This window comes from Drosophila subpulchrella, chromosome 3L, assembly GCF_014743375.2.
Source record: "Drosophila subpulchrella strain 33 F10 #4 breed RU33 chromosome 3L, RU_Dsub_v1.1 Primary Assembly, whole genome shotgun sequence".
NCBI classification, from domain to species: Eukaryota; Metazoa; Arthropoda; class Insecta; order Diptera; family Drosophilidae; genus Drosophila; species Drosophila subpulchrella.
The window spans coordinates 4066999-4072998 of record NC_050612.1 but is presented as its reverse complement, the minus strand read 5'-3'; positions in this window follow the sequence as shown (position 1 = coordinate 4072998).

Below are 6000 nucleotides of genomic sequence, written 5' to 3'. Positions count from 1 at the left end.
GGTGTTGCAACGAAATTGCAGTTTATCTAGCCAGCCATAGTTTCGCCCTCCCCATTTGTACCACCCCCCCTTGGCAGTTAATGATCTTCGGCATATGTTGCGGGTCACGGAGGGGGTGGCTTCCGGGGAGCCGGACTGGCCAGAATGGGGCAGGAAATTAAGTTTTTGCGCTGTTGTATTGCGTAAATGGCTTTTTAGTTCCCACGGAAGTGAGTTGCATAATTTACGCTCTAGTTTTCCTCGCTTTCTTTGGCCAAAAGCGCGTGTAAAAGCCATGAAATCGAAATCGAAAACGAAACTAGCAAACGGAGATGATTGACGAAAAGCGGGAGGAGGGGTGGCTCCACGTCTAATGGTGAATGGTAACTGGAGCAAAGCATAAATCTTCATTCGAGTTTTCGCAGTCGGGTCGAGTCATGCCCCTCCCCGCCCCCTGTTGTTGGGGTGTGCAACGAGACGTAAGCAGCTGGTCCGCCCCCGACTGCGACCCGCCCACCGTTGCCCACCGCCCATCGGCGAGGCGTAGAACAAAGGCCATTATGTACAGGTGCTGCTCGTCCAAAAGTGCCAAAACAAAGCAGACGCACTTGCTCACACGCACAGCCCTGCCCCCGCCCACGCGCCTCCCACCGCCACGCACACAGACAAGGGCAGGGTGCAGACACATTGATTAATGAATTAATGAGGTAAACTTTGCACCTCAATGGCAGGCAGCTCAAAAAGGCGGAGGGCGGGGACAGCTCCTGGTGCTCCTTCCAAGCAGTTCTGCTTTTAATGTCCTCGTCACGTCATGTTACGTTTAGCTTAACGTAACCTTGCTCGGGGTCTCCTCTGATTTTGGTTTGCCTCACTGATAGAAGCATAGCAAATACGATTTCATGTTTAATTGAAATATCTTCCGCTCTGATTTTCATACATTGCGGTTGCATTCCTTTAAATAATCAATAATTAAATTTAGCAGTCTAATCCTTTTCTCATTAACTTGATAAATATATAATGAGGTGAATGTAAAGTAAATATGACTAACACATTATCGAATATTTTCTACATTTATGCAATAGCACTGTGGACGGCAGTTCACGTAGTGACGAAGTGACGACGACGACTACGACTACTGCATACCAAGATTTCAAATGGGTTTCAGTTAAGGAATAGTGAAGGTTTAAAAGTAAAAATTAAGAAAATTTGAGAAAATTTGTTGGGTTCGTTGGGATTTTCCCAACCATTTGCCCCAGTTTATTGTCTCGATGTATTTTTACTGAAAATTCGCGTCGAATGACGCCTCATTTTTTGAGATCGGATTATCCGTTAAAAATTATACCCAAAACAAGATTTGGTGGATTTTTAAAATGAAAATTTTAATTTGTTTGTCAGTTTGTGCCAAAACGTTGCTTTAGGGTCCTGAAAATGAGATGATGTTAAACAGCTTTGCGGCTGGCGGAAAAACAGCTATAAATAGATCAATTTCGTACGCACGTTTGTCGTTGAAAAGGTATTTTTAAATATTATATACGCCTTGTCTATAAACTATACTTTTAAAATTAGGGCCAAAAGTGTTTTTTAATACGATTTTAAATCTTTTTTGGATTTTTCAAAATCGGCTCTATTTCTGTTTAAACCTTATACAATAAAGCTCTTGAGATTAAAAGTTATTAATTAACAAAAATTGCCACATTTACCAGTTCATAACAACTAACACTGTCCGATCATTGAAATTTGTATGTGTGTAGTTTGGATACACGGTGTTAAACAGCTTAATATATGAAAATTTAGTGCTACCACTTTTGTAAAAAGGTACAGACTTCTGCTATATGTCGTTAAAAAGGTATTTATAAATACTGTGCACTCCATAGTATATCATACATTAATATCCATTAATACCATAGTTAGAAAATTATGAGAAACAAGTTTTTTGGGGCCCCTTTTGGCTGATAGCTAAAATTTGGCTTTAACGATTTATTTTTAAATTTGGAACTTTATATTCGATGACAACAACTGTATTACACGAATTTGGCATGCTGCAAACAGTTTAGACAAGAAGCTGTGCCATTTTTAAAAAGCGTCCCAAATGAGAAAAATGTAGAAATTTAGAAGGTGCGATCGTCACCAGTTCTTTAGTTTCTAAGAAGTTTTTTTATTTGATTTTCATTTAATAACTTATTAATTTCATAAAATGTAAATGGTATGTAAGTATTAATAGACGTTACTTGTAGAGTATATGAGAGTAAAGTAGAGTATAGAGAGTATATTATTATATTAGGTATATTAGATTCGTCGGAAAGTAACTAGTAGGCAGCGTTTCAGACCTCATTAAGCAGGATTCTACAAAACCTGTTTTTTTTCAAACAAAAAATTCACTGACAAGGAAAAGTCCTAGAAAAAATACAACTACACCACTGACATTTTTAGACATATTATTTCATAAGTTTTAAATAAAAATTAGACATAGTAATTTTAAGTGACTTTTAAAATAAAACTTAGCAGGGTGCACGCACAATCTAACGCCCACAAACGCCCTTAACGCTAAAACCCGTCTAGCGCCCACATTTTTTGATATTTTGCTCAGATTATCAATACAGTTCTGTTTTCTAAAAATTGTTTAAGTCATACCATTAAAAAATTGTAAGCAACTTAAATGTGTAATTTCGTAAACAGCCGATTTTCTCCTTGGATAACTCCATCTCGGTCGCACTACCTTCAGCTTAATAAGAGGTATCTAATAGTCGAGGGTGTCGACTATAGCTTTCATTGTTGTTTTTTATTTAGTTTAACTGTAAAAAAAAGGAACTCTATTGCATTTTTATACCCGTTACTCGTAGAGTAAAAGGGTATACTAGATTCGTCGGAAAGTATGTAACAGGCAGAAGGAAGCGTTTCCGACCCCATAAAGTATATATATTCTTGATCAGGATCACTAGCCGAGTCGATCTAGCCATGTCCGTCTGTCCGTCTGTCCGTCTGTCCGTATGAACGCTGAGATCTCGGAAACTATAAGAGCTACGATACTGGGATTAAGCATGCAGATTCCTGAGATTCCTGCGCAGCTCAAGTTTATTTCAAAAGAGTGCCACGCCCACTCTAACGCCCACAAACCGCTTAAAGCTGTGGCTCCTACAGTTTTGATACTAGAATAAAAATTTTAACTGAAATGTATTGTTCTCATTAATACCTACCGATTGACCTAAAAAAAAGATTGCCACGCCCACTCTAACGCCCACAACGCTTAAATCTGTCTACCTCCGGTAGGTGGCGCATTTGCTGCTTGAATATCTCCATTTTCCTTTGGTCCCTTTAGCTGAGTAACGGGTATCTGATACTCGAGGTACTCGACTATAGCGTTCTTCCTTGTTCTATCAGTGTAGTCTATAGGTTTAAGGATCACCTTGTGCCTGACACATGAAAAATAATAGCAAATTAAAAGGCTTAGTCGAGTTGTTTGACTATCAGATATGCAATTATATAAATAAATCCCATATTGCATTTTTAAACAAAAAGTTTATCATTTTTTGGTATGCATAGTTTTTTACTGCTATGTACATTATTTTAGACGCGACAAAAAACATTTACCAAAAACAGGACTAGATCGACTAGGCTGGAGAATTGTCTGCTTCATAGCCTCGCAAATCTGTGGTTATTTTTCGATGTTTTCTACTTAGCTGATACTCTTATTATACCAAATACTTATTTACCTTAATAATCCATTATCCTTATTATCGGTAATAGTGTACAAAAGGGACAAGTGCCCCAAAAATCGGGAAAAAATTACCGTCAATGGAATCCAGTAAACTAGACTTATACCTTATAATCGTATCCAGATATAATATTCATACGATAATTAGCTCATAGACATTGCGTTTATTTATTTGGTCAAATTTGCAAGGTGTTATAACGGATATTTTCGACCCGAAAAGGAAGGAGCGAAAATGCCACATGATTTGTAAAAACCCGTTTGTCATCAAGCTGAGGAAAAATCATGGCATTTCCCACTGTGATTTACATGAGCTGGCTCATTCCTCACGTGTCCATCTCCATCTCCATCTGGCCCAGCTTCAGATCCTGCCGAGGGGCGTGCGCCAGGCGACTGGGACGAGCCGAGTCAACGTCAATGCTGCTGCTGACACGTGATAAAACGCTGCTCCGGCTCCGGCTCCCATCCAACCAGCCAGCAAGGCACCCACCTGCGCCACCCCTCGGAAGGGCAGCGGTACGTTGTAGGTGAGCAGGGCACAGGGCATTAACATTTACATGGCACACGCACACACACGCTGCTGCGAAGAAACAACAACCAAAACTTTGGCAATTCTTTTGTGGGGAGAACAGGGCACACCACACATGCATCCCGCACCTTCCATTATATTATCCATCCATCCACAAAGTGGTAATGGGCGGTCCAGCTGGGTGGGGCCAGCGAGTGGGGTACCGCCTCAAGGAACCGGCGGAAGCTCTGTTACGGACGCCCATGGATCCCTGCCTGGGGTCGGACGTTGCCATTAACGTTTCTATTGTGAGCTTTTGGCCCTAGCGAAATAAATAAAATTCGACAGTTGCGATGGACATCTTCAGACACCTCCGCCCAACGCCTCCGCACTCCAAGTCAACGAAGTGAAAACTCCAGCACTGCAAGAAAGTTATAAATATCGGAACTGGTTTTAGAAGAAGCAGGAAAGAGAGTTTTAGTCATGTGCCTTCTAACCGCTATTTAGCTAGAAATACTACTCCCCGGATCATATATAATATAAACAACTGGTGTTATAAGCAAATAGTTGAGTAAAAAGGTGTTTTCTAATAAAAATTAAAATTCGTGGGCAAAATTTTTTTTATAATTTTAGATTATTTGACTCAACAGATATTTTATTTTTATCTTTTTTCCCTACTGCGTCTTTCATATCATTATAATATTATCAAAATATCAATAATATCAAAGTACTTGAATGAATAAAATATAATCAAAAGATTACTGTTCTTATCCGATCTTTGGGGTTATTCAGAACCTAATCATATGACATGAAGTGGGTGTAACTAAAATTTTCGCATTACGATGACCACTGCTTGAGAATAAATTAATTAACAATTTTTCATTTTTTGAATGATAAGTCATAGTTTTAAACATGATATTATTATTGTGAAGTTTATCTCCCGTTTCCGAATGCACCATTTCCAGTAAACTATAATATTTTTTACAGTGAATCAAAAAGTTTGCGGTTTTCAAATTTCGCATAGACGAGCCGAGGCCTGGGTCGAACTCTGGGGAAGACTCGGCAGGGGAGGCTGAGCGGGACCGGGAACCGACACCTACCAGTTGGTGCTACTGCTCAGCGTATTTATCTATTCATGCTCACAAAAAGCAATTCGAACGCCGGGTCCGGGAACGGAGCAGCCTCGGGGGTCTGGCGATGGGCGATGGGTATGGGTGGTCCGGGGCAGGACAAACTTCAATGCAGCTAACGATGTAGGGACAACAACAGAAACAGAACTGCAGATGGAGTTGGAGCTGGAGATGGAGCTGCGTTGCCCGCAATGGACTGCAGTGTAAGTTGATTCTGTGATTTTCGGGGGGAAAAGTTATCCGGGGCTCGTCCTGGCCCTCGTCCTTCGCCCGGCTGCATTTTGAGCTTTTATTATGTTTTTTGGGCGGTCCTCAGCCTCGTGTTGGTTCAAAGTTGAAGCTGCAGCGGAGTTGGGGGGCGAAAAACGAAGAGAAGTGTAGACTTTTTAGTGTTTTACACAAAAGCGCCGGCATGGACACGACCGAAAGGTCGAGGATCGGGGGTCAGATTCGGTGCCGGGGCCTGACACTGGGATCGGGTTCCTGGACGAATGGTTAGACGCTTGGCTGGCTACAAACAAATAGACAGACGGAAGGAATCGAGTCTGCGAAGCGTTTGCAACATGCATTGGATTGGCAGTTGGGGATTTACTTGTAAAATGCAAATGCAATGAATGTACAATTTAGAAATTTTTACACCAAAAAATGGTAGACTCGATGGAACCGTCATTGCA